This window comes from Anabrus simplex, chromosome 2 (genome assembly GCF_040414725.1).
Source record: "Anabrus simplex isolate iqAnaSimp1 chromosome 2, ASM4041472v1, whole genome shotgun sequence".
Classification (NCBI taxonomy): domain Eukaryota; kingdom Metazoa; phylum Arthropoda; class Insecta; order Orthoptera; family Tettigoniidae; genus Anabrus; species Anabrus simplex.
In genome coordinates, this window is record NC_090266.1 from 494,828,613 (window position 1) to 494,842,488 (window position 13,876).

The window sequence follows — 13,876 nt, forward strand, 5'->3', positions numbered from 1 at the left end:
CCAGGCAGACCCCAATCATAACAGTAATAATTGTTATTATAATGCAAATTTAAGTACTACACAAATTACAATAACTTATCCTGTTGAATTAGAGATCGGTGAATAAATGTTTATTGTTTGATCCATTGACTACCACACAATTATCAAGGAGGAAATTTCTGGCCGAAGTACGCTCTCCATTTGCAAATGATTCGAAGGAATCCTAGATAGGAGGCTTTCCAGATACGAGGAAATTTCAAAAATCATTCAACTCTCCTGAAGGCTCTGTGCCATGACAATTACCAATCGTTCGTCGTGAAAGAATACGATGAACAAAAAAGAAAATAATTGTGTGGTAGTCAATGGATCAAACAATAAACATTTATTCACCGATCTCTAATTCAACAGGATAATAAGTTATTGTAATTTGTGTAGTACTTAAATTTGTATTATAATAACAGTTATTACTGTTATGATTGGGGTCTGCCTGGCCAAGTCGGGATAGTCGTGCTCGGTTCTTCCGGAAGGATGTGGGTTCGAATCCCCGTCAGAAAGTCGTAAAATTTAAGAAACGAGATTTCTACTTCCGGAGCTGCACATGGCCCTGAGGTTCACTCAGCCTACATTAAAAATGAATACCAGGCCAATTCCTGGGAGCAAAGGCGGCCGGGCATAGAGTTAACCTCACTACCCCATCATGCTTCGAGGTTACGGATAGTGGAAGCCTTTACCTTCCACCCCTCCAAGGGCCTTCATGGGCTGTACGGAGATGACTTTGCTTTGTATTATTATTAATAATATTATTATTATTACTATTATTATTAATAATATTATTATAATTAACCTTAATATTGACTACTCGCCAATAATGTTCGCCCAGAAAACACTTCTCATCGTTTATACGAGTACTGGTAACAATGGATCTCAACTGTTGTATAATGTCCTAAATATGATGACGTTTTAAAATTGGCTTTACGTCGCAACGACACGGAGATTTCTTATGGCGGCAACGGGACAGCAAAAGGATAGGAGTGGGAAGAAGCGGTCTTATTAAAGGTAGAGGCCCAGCATTTTCCTGGTGTGAAAGTCGGAAACCACGGAAAACCATCTTCTGGGCTGATGGCAGTAGAGGTCGAACCCACTATCTCCCGAATGCAAGCTCACAGTTGCGTGCCCCTTACCGCACGACCAACATACTGTAAGCTCTAATATCGGGCTCAGTAGCTCGGACGATAGAGCACTGGCCTTCTGATCCCAACTTGGCAGGTTCGATCACGGTTCAGTTCGGTGGTATTTGAAGGTGCTGAAATACGTCAGTCTCTTGTCTGCAGATTATCTTGCATGTAAAAAATCTCCCGCGGTAAATAATTCTGGCTCCTTGCGTCTCCTAGAACCGTAGAAATTACTTTGTGGAACGTAAAAACGTTAGTAGTAGTAGTAGTTGCAGTAGTAGTAGTAACATTTTTATTAAGGAAGCTCTAATTAAACGGGCCAAGTATTTTAATCGTTTTACCTATCGGCACCTACTGTCCAATAATAAGCCTTCTATTACAAATACCCGCCGGCACTTCCATAGTAGCTCTTTATCCTTCGAGCAATGTTCACGCATGGATGCAACTACGGTTTTTTAAACTTGTCTCACTAAAAACAATTTCACTAAATACTTATAGCCCTTTCTTTTCAGTGTCCACCGTCCTTTTTTTGGCCTGAAAATATTATGAACATAGCATAGACAACTCGCATTGCCTATTGTCAGAAATTCAACGTAGACCCTCACAATAACAGCACAGAAATCTTGCGCAACTTTCCATTTTTTTACTATTTTTTTACGTCGTACCGTCACATATAGGTCTTATGGTGATGATGGGATAGGAAAGATCTAGGAATGGGAAGGTAGTGGCCGTGGCATTAATTGCGGTACAGCCCCAGCATTTGCCTGATGTGAAAATGGGAAACCACGAAGAACCGTCTTCAGGACTGCCGACATTGAAGTTCGAATCTACCACCTCCCGGACGCAAGCTCACAACTACGCGCCCTAACCGCACTGCCAAATTGCCCGGTCCACTTTTTATTAACTCATTAACTATTTCCCTTCATTTTTATCACCTTGGATTACTGAGTAATGCCATTGACGTATTATAAATCACTGCACAACACTTGATTCGCATGTATGTGCTGGTACGGATGTTCGACGTTACATACTGTACGTAACGAGTACAAAATAACACTCGGTGGCAACATGAGAAGGTACAATTTTGGATACGTCCGTAAGGATTATGTGTACTTTTCACAGAGAGTACCCTACACCGGTTTTTATGTAAAACAAGCGGTGTGGTCTGGCACGTTAGTCAGCCTACACTACTTGCCTAGCCGTTAGGGGAAGACGTCAACATGAGTTGGCCTGCGAAAAGAAACAGGTTCAGGGACCCCTATACTCTACTACTGTACCTCCAATACACGATGACAGAATGACATAACCGGCGTGTCCTACTACGGCCGTTCAAAATTCATTAGGTCGTGATATATTTGGGTCAGCTATGGTAAAACTAAAAGGACAAGTTAAAAAGTACATAGCATATATTCTGAGATGTATTTTCCTTGCCGACTAGCAAAATACGGTATCAGCACGTCTACCCCTACCACCCCGTATATACACATTTAAGTGAGCTTTTCCTAGAGAAGAAGCCAAAAACCTGGACAATATTTACTACACCCACAAATAAAAACTAATTCTTGAACTTCTGAAACAATTTTTCATATATTGTCTAATGAAGAATTAAGCACGTAAGATATTGGTATAACTCATTTTGAAATAGGCCTGTTGGTTCATTTGTAATTAACGCCTAAACTCCAGTGTCCATAATAGAAAATCCATCAGTAATATAGTCTCTTCTATCCCCGGTTATATATGGGTGTACCTTCCTTCAATTAAATCCTTATGTTGATGATAGGTAAGTAGATAAATAGATAGATAGGTAGATAGATAGATAAATAGATAGATAGTGTTCTGAGATAGTACATTCCATCTCTAAACGATGGCAGCACAAACACAGACGATCCAGCTGTAGTGTGTAAGGGTGGAGGAGAGTTTCATTGTTTAGTTTAACGCAGCAGAATCAACAAGTCTAGGCACAGTAATTGCATCCTAATGAGCGTTAGCACAGAGTGCATGTTCAAAAGGCATTTGGGAAGAACTGTTTAGATGTTTCACTCTCAAATGCAATTACTGTGTGTTGCAGGGTAATTGAAGATCTTTAACTAGTTCAATGCCACCTCTTAAGCGTAAATAATACACCATTGAGTTTAAGGGGACAGTAATATGTGCCTTGCAGGATGGGAGATTTCAGGCAGAGGTTGCACGTACCAAGACAAGTGGCATATAGCTGTAAGAACTGTACACTGTACGCGGTCAATGTGCACAATAAACCAGTACAAGTTCGACCTCGAGAAACAGCCAAGAGAATGGATAGGATAATTGAAAAGCAATCAATACAAGACACTAGAAGGGCAGCTCGACGTATCACTTGTGATCTGAGGCAGAATTATGGAGTAGATGCCCATGTACCTACTGTAAAACTTTGGATAAACGATCATGATTTTTTAGCTCACCGCCCTTGTAAGAAGCCCTTTATCAGTATATGCAACAGGAAGAAGTGTCTTGCCTTTGTAAAATAGCGACGTAACTGGACACAGGAGGAATGGCCTAGGGTATCATGGAGCGACGAAAACATAACATGATGTCATCGATAGCATTCAATATGTTCGTCGCCCCAGAAATAAAGGAACTATCTGCGCTACCAGGTTCCTACTGTAAAACATGGATGTGAGAACGTCATTAGTGCGCATAGATCGTATAATGAAGGGTCCGGGCTACAAGGATATTTTTACAAGCCTATATTACTATATGCTAGAATAAATATGTCCCGACAGTAAAGTTTTCAACATGATAATTATCCCAAAAATCGATGTAAATGTGTAACAGATTATGCGCTAAAGAAGAAGATAAAAGATTTTCCATGGTCAAATCAAAGTCGGAATGTAAATCCAATAGAACACATGTGGGAGCTGCTGGACACACGTCTAAGCAAAATCATTACAACGTACAGTATAAAGCAGAGTTATTTAAAAGTTTGAAATACGAATGGGAAAAAATCTCTCAAAAGACAAAATTACAGTAGATCCCTTACTGCTTCCATGCCTGCGAGATGTGATGATGTGATACAAGCAAAAGATTAAGCAACGCGTTATTATTTGCCATGGTCTGAAGATGAACACTGTTTCATTTATTTGTCAAAAATAATTTGTTAAAATATTTATGGGCTTTGAATTTCTTTTTTGTTACAAAAAATACTCTACCCCCACAAATGTTACTCCGTTTTGAGGTATTGAACCAATCACTCACTGTCATCAAAAGGGACTCCTAAACGTACTAGCCACCATAGCCGTGAAATACGTTGTTGAAAAATGAGCATCTATTTTTTCATCATTACTTAAGGAGCGCCCTGTGTCTTCTTCTTGCTTCATATCCACGAGACAAGAGCTTTAAGGTTGGATTGTAATCTCTTTGGGCATGAAATGAATGCAAATTTATAAGATCCTAGGGGAAAATTTCGGATGAATTCGGGTATGCCTGAGGCTGGGGGAGGGAGGGGACACTTGCAGTTCACTTTCGAGTGAACAGCCACTGGACTGCTGGTTTCAGCTGTTACTGGATGACTGCTGGGGAAATCGAGGAATGCTCTCTGGGTCGACAGGTGGCTATTTTTGGTACACCGGTGAAGGTTCACAGGTGCAGGCGGGAGAGGTTAGCCTTCTTCTGCCCCAAAACAAAGCGTAAGCGGTCAATGACCTGACCGTTGGGCTCCTCGATGGAACTTGTGAGGTTAGGTTAGGATAGTTCGTTTAAGTTATTTTATTACGTCATGGTTATATCATGTCCTTAAAGACCCCAAAGGTCGTTGGCATCAGGAAAATGCTGATTCAGGAAAATTCAAATCTCCGCGCTGTTCATAAACCGCTGCTGCTCATACTACTACTGCTGAATATTCTTCCCAATTGGAGCTGGTGGCTAACATTATTCAAGGAGTTCAAGTTGAACTTTCCTGCTTGCAAGAACGCGTAGTGTATTTGATAACCCTATTAAAAGTCCACATGAAAAAGGCGGTTCAAACCTTGTTGACATTCGGAGTAAATTAAATATCGAACTGAGTACTCAACGAAAAGTGCCGAGACAAGTGAACGGATCTAATAATCCAGGAGATATGGAGGAACAAATTAGTTGCTGCATATGAATTCCCAATATAGACACTCTAATCACATCCTTAAAATACTGCTTCTCTCCATGCAACAATAATGAATATTTCTCTTGATGTATCCCATCCAGAAATGATGAAAAATATTTTTATTTACGATTGTCTAAATCACTTGAAAGAAATCTAAGGAAATTTATTATATCTAAAACATCCCGGCAGACCTTGATGGCGCCAAAGGTCATCGAAATCATTAAAATACTGATTCAGCAAAGTTCAAAAATGCTGATTCAGTAAAATTCAAATCAGGCGCGCTGTGCATAAACCGCTGTTGCTCATTCGGTAGGCATGAAGGCAATATGTACATTCATTTACTGAGCTATTCTTCCCAGTTATATCCCGCATTGCATTCTGTTCTCGTGATTGGTCTGAGCTTCCTGCTATAACATGCACCGTAAATCGATCCGCCGTGTACAATCTTGGCTCCGATAAACGATGCGCGAAGAATTGTTAAATGCTGCGTGTCTGTTGAGCAGTAACTGTAAAAGGGTGAACACATATAAACACGAATTGATTAATGACGTCATCAATAAGTTTGCTTTGCAGCCTCGCCGAATTCAACTGACGTTCAAAACTACGAGCCGTGAAATTATGGGAATATTAAGATATTTAATCATTACCTTGAAATTTATTTTCAAACGATCATTTTTAAATACTGATATTCGTCTCATATCACTTAAACTTGAATTAATTTCATTGAGAATTCAGCTCACTGCACAGTTATTTGAATTATTGACGTAATGTCACTAATTGTTCATGACAGTAAATTAATAATTAATATTACAAACTGTTGTATAGTTTAGTCTATTAAATAAGAATCACTGTGTTTGAATTATGTTGAGTTTACGCCCCTAAATGAAATTCTCAATGGTACCCCTAAATATCCATGTCGATTTCGATTAAATCGAAAGAGAATCTGGAAATATAGAGACAATGAGACGATTTCCCAATGACAGTTGAACTGGCATTGTTCTCAGATTAGTTACACAGCATATGAAAAACCAATAAGTATAGTCCTTAGAGGTTCGCGGAGGCATTCCTGAGCCTGTGGTGAAATGGTAAATTGATTAGTTGTCACGTTTCACTTATCTCCCTTACTCTCAATTAGTTGAGAGTGTGATACACATTACTGCTCTGGTCAGCTTTTATTATCGCCACATGAAACATTCACTTGAAACATCATTCATTAATATTTGCTGAAACCGTGAATGCTAACAAAACTTTACTAACAATTATGATAATACTTCCGGCCTGAAAAATTGTCTCACCGGAAAGAGTTATCGTCATTTTGTTCTCACATTACGAAATTTAGTACATGCAAATCTGTGTTATCATGTTAGTTATTAGATCCTTAAAATACTACCAGTGTAATGCTTTCACGACCATAACTGATCCTCTTCCAGTGAAATACTACATAATTTTCATCCTTGAAACAATCAACTCTTGCTGACTGTTGATGCACTTCTCCTAATGGAAACCTCGTCATTCTCTCGAATTGAAACTGTGTTTTACTTTCATTCCGTTTAGCAATGTGTATTTACATTTTAATATTTGCTAGACCAAAGCTGCCCATGCCCTTCGAGATTCCCGACAAGTATGCGCAATCTGCCTTCACCCCTTCCCCGCGCCCCCTCCCAAGAGATGTGCTTTACCAGAGCTTTCACTTTTTGTGTTCTTTAGCGGTATGTTCGAAAACTCCTTTGAATTTTATCCTCTTTCAAATCTTTCATACACTCACTGGTTCGGTCTTTTTGTTTAAGGTCTTATAAACAGTAAACCTCCTGCCATATTTTTACGTAAGTTATCTCCTTTGGCTGTAGCTACAAGAGTAATTAAAAATAACTAATTAAATATGCTTCAAATCGATGAGAAAATGTTACAATACTTGTTTGAGGAATGGTGCTGCAGAACAATCTGCCAAAATACTTGAGTTCCAAACAGGGGAAAGTGGAGGAGAGATTTTAAAAGTATCCACACTTTCAGGGGCCATGGAATATAGGGGTATATTATTGACTATCAATTCGAAATAAGGATACAAGGCGTATGGTTCATAGAGTTACTTGATGTCTACCTTTAACATGCGTTGAAATTTAAATAGATCAATAATCACAAATATAAACTCTATTCCTTCTGTTTATTTCCACCAGCAATGTTTTACATCATAAAATGTTCATATATCTCTAACTCTGAACTATCTATTTTTTTACGTTCTTATTTCAGAAGGGATACTTTTTGATATTGAATCACATACCTTGGTTACCAAGCTCTAAACAGATTCCACGTTCCTTCACTAACTGTCGCCGTGCTGTGAGCTTGCACCCGGGAGATAGTCGGCAGCCCTGAAGATGGTATTCAGTGGTTTCCCATTTTCGCATCAGGCAAATCCTGGGGTGTACCTTAATTAAGGCCACGGCCGCTTCCTTCCCATTCCTAGGCCTTTCGTATCCCATCGTTGCCATAAGACCTATCTGCGTCGATGCGACGTAAAGCAAAAGCACTAAACTGTTGACTTGTAAGGGAACTAAATAGGATGATTGGAAATAATATTTCTTGTGTCCATGTTTCAGAAGCGATACGTTGTAAATTTGTATTTTGATATAGTTATACATTTCATGAGTTTCTTATGGGGAGCCTAGACACTATAAGTCATTAACCAAATTTCCGTATTATTTTCATTTGTTACCGTTCCCATGTAGAAATTATCTTCACAAAGCAGAGAAGAAATATAAATCTCTGAACATTAAAAAGTGTTGACATTTCATTCTGTATTCATTGTTTGGATGCCAGGCTATCCATGTTTAAATTACCGTAAATTTAGATATTCAGCCGGTGAATTCGTGAACTTTCTAAACGTAATGATTTGAAAATTCAATAGCTCACCTTTGGTAGAAATACGTAAAATTAATCATGAAAATTCTCCAGAACACTGGTATGGAACTGAACTGAAAAAATTTGAATGGAAGTTAGAGAAAAAATGAAATGGCATATGGCTTTTAGTGCCGGAAGTGTCCGAGGACAAGTTCGGCTCGCCAAATGCAGGTCTTAAAATTGACTCCCGTAGGCGACCTGCGCGTCGTGGTGGTGGTGGTGGTGGTGGTGGTGATGATGATGATGAAATGATGATGTAGACTTCACATACACCCAGCCCCCGTGCCAGGGAAATTAACCAATTATGGTTAAAATTCCCGACCCTACAGGGAATCGAACCCGGGACCACTGTGACCAAAGGCTAGCACGCTAACCATTTAGCCATGGAGCCGGACTGGATGTTAGAGGTTAAATAACACAGATATTAACACCGGGTGTAAACGATATGCTGCACATTATGATAACGAGCATTGCAATCTTACGTTAATGGGAGAGACAAGAAGGGGGTTACCTTGTCTGTTTGGGTTGTTAAGCTGTGGAGATAGTGTGTTCGCAGCGCTGTTCACCGCTTTCTGCGGTATACGCTTTTCACGCTTTTCCCGCACCTGTGGGATGGCGGGTGCGAACTGCGTCGCACATGTGGATTTTACCCTGTTTTACGACTGGATGCCCTTCCTGACGCCAACCGTACATGGAGGGGTGTAATTGCTATTGAGTGTTTCTGTGTTGGTTGGTAGTGTGGTATGTTGACTGAATATAATGAGGAGAGTGTTAGAACGGACACATACACCCAGTCCCCAAGTCAGAAGAATTAATCAGAAGCGATTAAAATCCCCGACTCGGCCAGTAATCAAACCGGGGACCCTCTGAACCGAAGGCCAGTACGCTGACCATTCAGCTAACGAGTCGGACGAGTGCAACACTGGCCAATATCGAACCGTCAATCGTGAGTGTCTGAGCAACGTGGTTAGGCAGTGCTACGTATGATGGTGAAGTATTTCCGCAACCATACTTGGTCTTCCGGAAGGATAGAACCTGGACGTCACGAGGGGGTGTTCTCCTAGCTATACGACCGGAACTACAACCAATCTGAATAGGATACTTGGAGACTGACAGTGAAGCTCTATCATTAGAGGTGACATGTAGGGGCAACAAACTATTGATAGGTAGCACATACCAGGCACCAAAATCCAAGCCCTGCATAAATGAAGGACTACTGGAATCTCTAACATGAGTGCAACTCATTCAGCTCAAGTACAATGCCGTCTACATCACAGGGGACTTTAACCCGGATATCAAATGGGCCCGTAATTCCGCTCTCATCCCCGTAAATCCATTGGCAGACACGTTCCCAACAGCGTTCTACGATCTCTTTCTGGCACAGCTTGTTCTAGAAGCAACACGCATCACCATAACATCCCGTTCTACAGGTTGAAGCGTAATTCACGCACTCGGGCGTCGCAGCGCGACTCCTCACATGCCAGCAATAAAAAAATGTATCTTACAAAATTTCTTCTTGCGAGTATATCCGGCAGAAAAACGACGTTGAAGATTAGCAATCTGGCAACACTGTAACCACATGTAGGGTAACTACCTCTGTCAGCATAGATTATTCGTATTGTACAGTTGGTGCAATGGATAGAGTATTGGGTTAGCATGCAGGAGGTCGAGTGGTCGATCCTGGGTTGAGGCGTATGTTTTTTATTTCGTAAATGTAGTCCAGGTGGTATGGTATCTGGCATCTTAATCGTCAACAGCAATTGCAGTGGGTCCTCTAGAAACCATTTGCACTTACATACTACGATCCTAGAAATGGACGAACAATCGTTTTCATTGGTCAGCTTTGAAAGGCGTCCTTTCCACGTCGTGGGCGTGAATTTATTTGCACCACTTCATCTACTAGATGTGAAACCTGTTTTCTTTGTACCCTCCTCCAATGGTCCCATAGCTTAGTACCAACTATTATTCTTGCCTCGTTCAGGTCCATTACATTTCGTTAGGGCCTTACGTTACCAGTAGGCCAAGCAACGTGCTCTGCGAATAATGTCCAAACTCGGTTACGATTTGTATGTGTTATCACCATGGTCCCAATAATTCTGCATTTCAACATTGCGTGTTGCGTCTGGTAACCGCATGCTGTTTAGTACGTATCTCAATGTATTATTATTATTATTATTATTATTATTATTATTATTATTATTATTATTATTATTATTATTATTATTATTATTATTATTGTCCGCCTCTGTGGTGTAGTGGTTAGTGTGATTAGCTGCCACCCCCGGAGGTCCGTGTTCGATTCCCGGCTCTGCCACGAAATTTGAAAAGTGGTACGAGGGCTGGAACGGGGTCCACTCAGCCTCGGGAGGTCAACTGAGTAGAGGTGGGTTCGATTCCCACCTCAGCCATCCTGGAAGTGGTTTTCCGTGGTTTACCACTTCTCCTCCAGGCGAATGCCGGGATGGTACCTAACTTAAGGCCACGGTCTGCTCCTTCCCTCTTCCTTGCCTATTCCTTCCAATCTTCCCATCCCTCCACAAGGCCCCCGTTCAGCATAGTAGGTGAGGCCGCCTGGGCGAGGTACTGGTCATTCTCCCCAGTTGTATCCCCGACCAAGAGTCTGAAGCTCCAGGACACTGCCCTTGAGGCGGTAGAGGTGGGATCCCTCGCTGAGTCCGAGGGAAAAACCGAACCTGGAGGGTAAACAGATGATGATGATGATGATGATGATGATTATTATTATTATTATTATTATTATTATTATTATTATTATTATTATTATTATTATTATTATTATTATTATTATTATACCGGGCGGTACACCTCCACGCCGCTAATTCTAACCTTGCGCCAGTTGAAAATCCTCTGCTGGAGGAAGTCCGAACTTTATCTAATGTATTAATTTTCAAGTTACCCAGAAGATGTCACTACTTGGAAATTTGGAAGTTTCTGAACTGGGTCGTTTTCGATGTATTTTTGTTTTGCTTGTAGTAAGAAGTGTGAACTTTCTCTTCTAGAGGACACTACTGAAGAACTACAATAGTGCACCCTAGTGCAAGGTGAAAGAACTGTTTTTTTTGGAGAAATTTTTATTTCAAAAGTTTGTTTCTTGTTAAATTTCTTTCTGGTATTGTTTAAGTTGGCTGTATTCCCCTTTCTTTCCCCTTGTTTTGAATTTATCCAATCCCGAATTTCTTTAATTAATTTACGACCAATAAGGTGTTTCTTCTTCAAATTGGATATGCTGCTTAACCCTAACCAATAAATGATTGTGGGCGGGTGTTTTCTTTCCTGAAACGCCTCGAACTTTCCGCGAGAGTATATAAACTGCTGATTTTAGGGTCTCTGCGCCACTTCAGTACCATCTTTCAGTGTGTAAAGTACATAGCAGGGGGCGGGAAGCGCCTCTTTCTTCGGACAGCAGTTCAACAACCAGGTAATGGCCGTATAATAACTTCTTTTCTTGCTAGCTCAGCAGTTTAACTCTCGGGGCGGGTCCGAAGCTTTTCCACCATGTAACTTTTCCCTAAAATGTAAAGACTCTTAGTATCTATTCTCTTTTAAGCTACCTATTGGGATAGAGAGTGCTTAACCCTCTCGAGCTCCCACTCATATTGTTTTGAGGTGAACTTACTTTTTCACAACCTATTCTTCTTTAACGTAATGTAATTCTTCTTTTTTTTCTAAAGTCACCTCTTTAGTATGGGATTAGCCCTTGCATTTGTGGCCTAGAGCCAGATTAGGTTTTAAAACAAAATGTATTAGGAGTGCAGTTCGCCTCCTCTCACATTGGTATTTTAGAGGCCATGTAATTATCCTTTTCTCGCTTAATAGGCCTCAGTAGGTTGGGTATTTCACCCCTGTGTTTACGTCCTTAGAGGACAGCTTGAAGGTCGAGTTAGGTGTGGCCTTTTGATAGGCTTAAAATTTTGAGAGCGGATCGCTCTTTTGAAATTTGTTTCTGCGTGCCTCTAGGAGGTCTTACTGTGTAATTTGGAGCAAGTGCTCCTGGGCGTGATTTGGGGTTTTCTGCCCCTTTGTTAAACCTTATGTACATGTAAGCTTGGGCTAACTGCTCAAGAATTGTGAGTTCGGGGCTCGAAGCCCAAAGCCTGTAAATACTGTTGTTGCTCTTTTGTTGCCTTGCTACTCTGTACCTTCCATGCTTGTTATTTCTTGAGTTTGAAAAAAGAATATAACCTTGTTAAAATTTCACATTAACTTTAATTTCGTAGTTTGAGACCCGTTCACCCTCGCACCTTCTTTCACCTCTACCTACCACAAAAATACGGTAACAAGTCGTAGCAGAGCGTGGTTGAATGGGTCTCAATTTAGCCCCTTTTGATGGCTAAACATTGCTTTGATCCGAACTCTAACAATTTTCTCAGTTGCTGGAATTTTTGATTTGTCCTGTTTCAAAATTGTTCTGTCATCATGCCCGGCCCTCGCGATGTGCTCCATCTTAACTATTTGCGCAAGGAGGAGTTGATCTATGAGTTAACTATCAGAAATGTGCAATCTGGAGGCACGGTTGCAGTAGACACAAACAAGCTTAGAGAGTCCCTTGATTTGCCCATTTCCGTCCCCACTTTGGGGCAGAAAGAAATTGACGACTCTCTTTCCACGATCATCGAGAATATTACTGGGCTAGCATCTGTAGTTAGTTGACGAAAATGATCCGTCTCCGAATCAAATTAAGCGTGTGCAAGCCAGGCTATTTCATTTTTCAAATAGAGTTAACGATCTGTTGTCTCTAAAGTTGAATGGCGTTCAGAGGAAGGAAGCTAGTACGGTGCTTGAAAATATTTCTGAATTATCTAGTAACGTCACTGAATTGTTAACTGGGGAAGTTCCTCCCAAAACTGATCAACCCGCTACGGTGAATGTAGGTAGCGAGGAAGAGCCTCCTAAGGGAGAAGTCAATAAGAAAACCGTTGGAGCTCAAACTATCTCTGCCCCGTTGGACAACGAGTCTGAAAGCCGTACCTCGTTGAATAATATACGTTCTGAATTAACTTCTTCGCCGCTTAAACCTTTACCGACTATGTCACCTGGGTTCAGCAGCTTGCCTCATCCATTGGCAATGTTGCTCAGAGGTATCTCGAAGTTTTCTGTTAATACCACCAGTGAAGTTATTTCATTCTTAAGGTTTTTAGTTGAATTTCAAGATCATGCCCTTGTTTTTTCTCTTTCTCCGTGTCAAATTTTACAGATAATTTATCCTTATGCAATTGGTATTCTCTCAGATAAAATAGTAAGAGCCATTGCCGAACAGTCATCTATTGAAGATTTTCATGCACATCTGCTTGCAAATTTTATTCCTGCTCGCGCGAGGTCATCTCTGATTCAGAAGTACTATTATCGAGTACAGAGATTGGATGAAAATCTGGCTGATTTCATACAAGACATTAAGTTCTATACTAGGGTGTTTGCTCTTCACTTCCCTGAGGATCAGATTGTACAGGCTATTGTGGAAGGCATTTCACCGTCTTATAGGTCATATTTGTGTTTCGCGGCGTGCCCGCCAACCTTCTCTGAACTTGAAGCATTGGCCGTCTCAGCGGAAGGAGTTAGATACGCCGATTATTTGCGTGTCGCGAAAGAACCCCCTCCTTCGTTTAGTAATACTCGGCCTCCACCTCGCCGACCAGTCACACCCCGTAAATGTTATGCTTGCGGGTAGCCTGACCATCTTCGCAATAAATGTCCATTGGTCAAA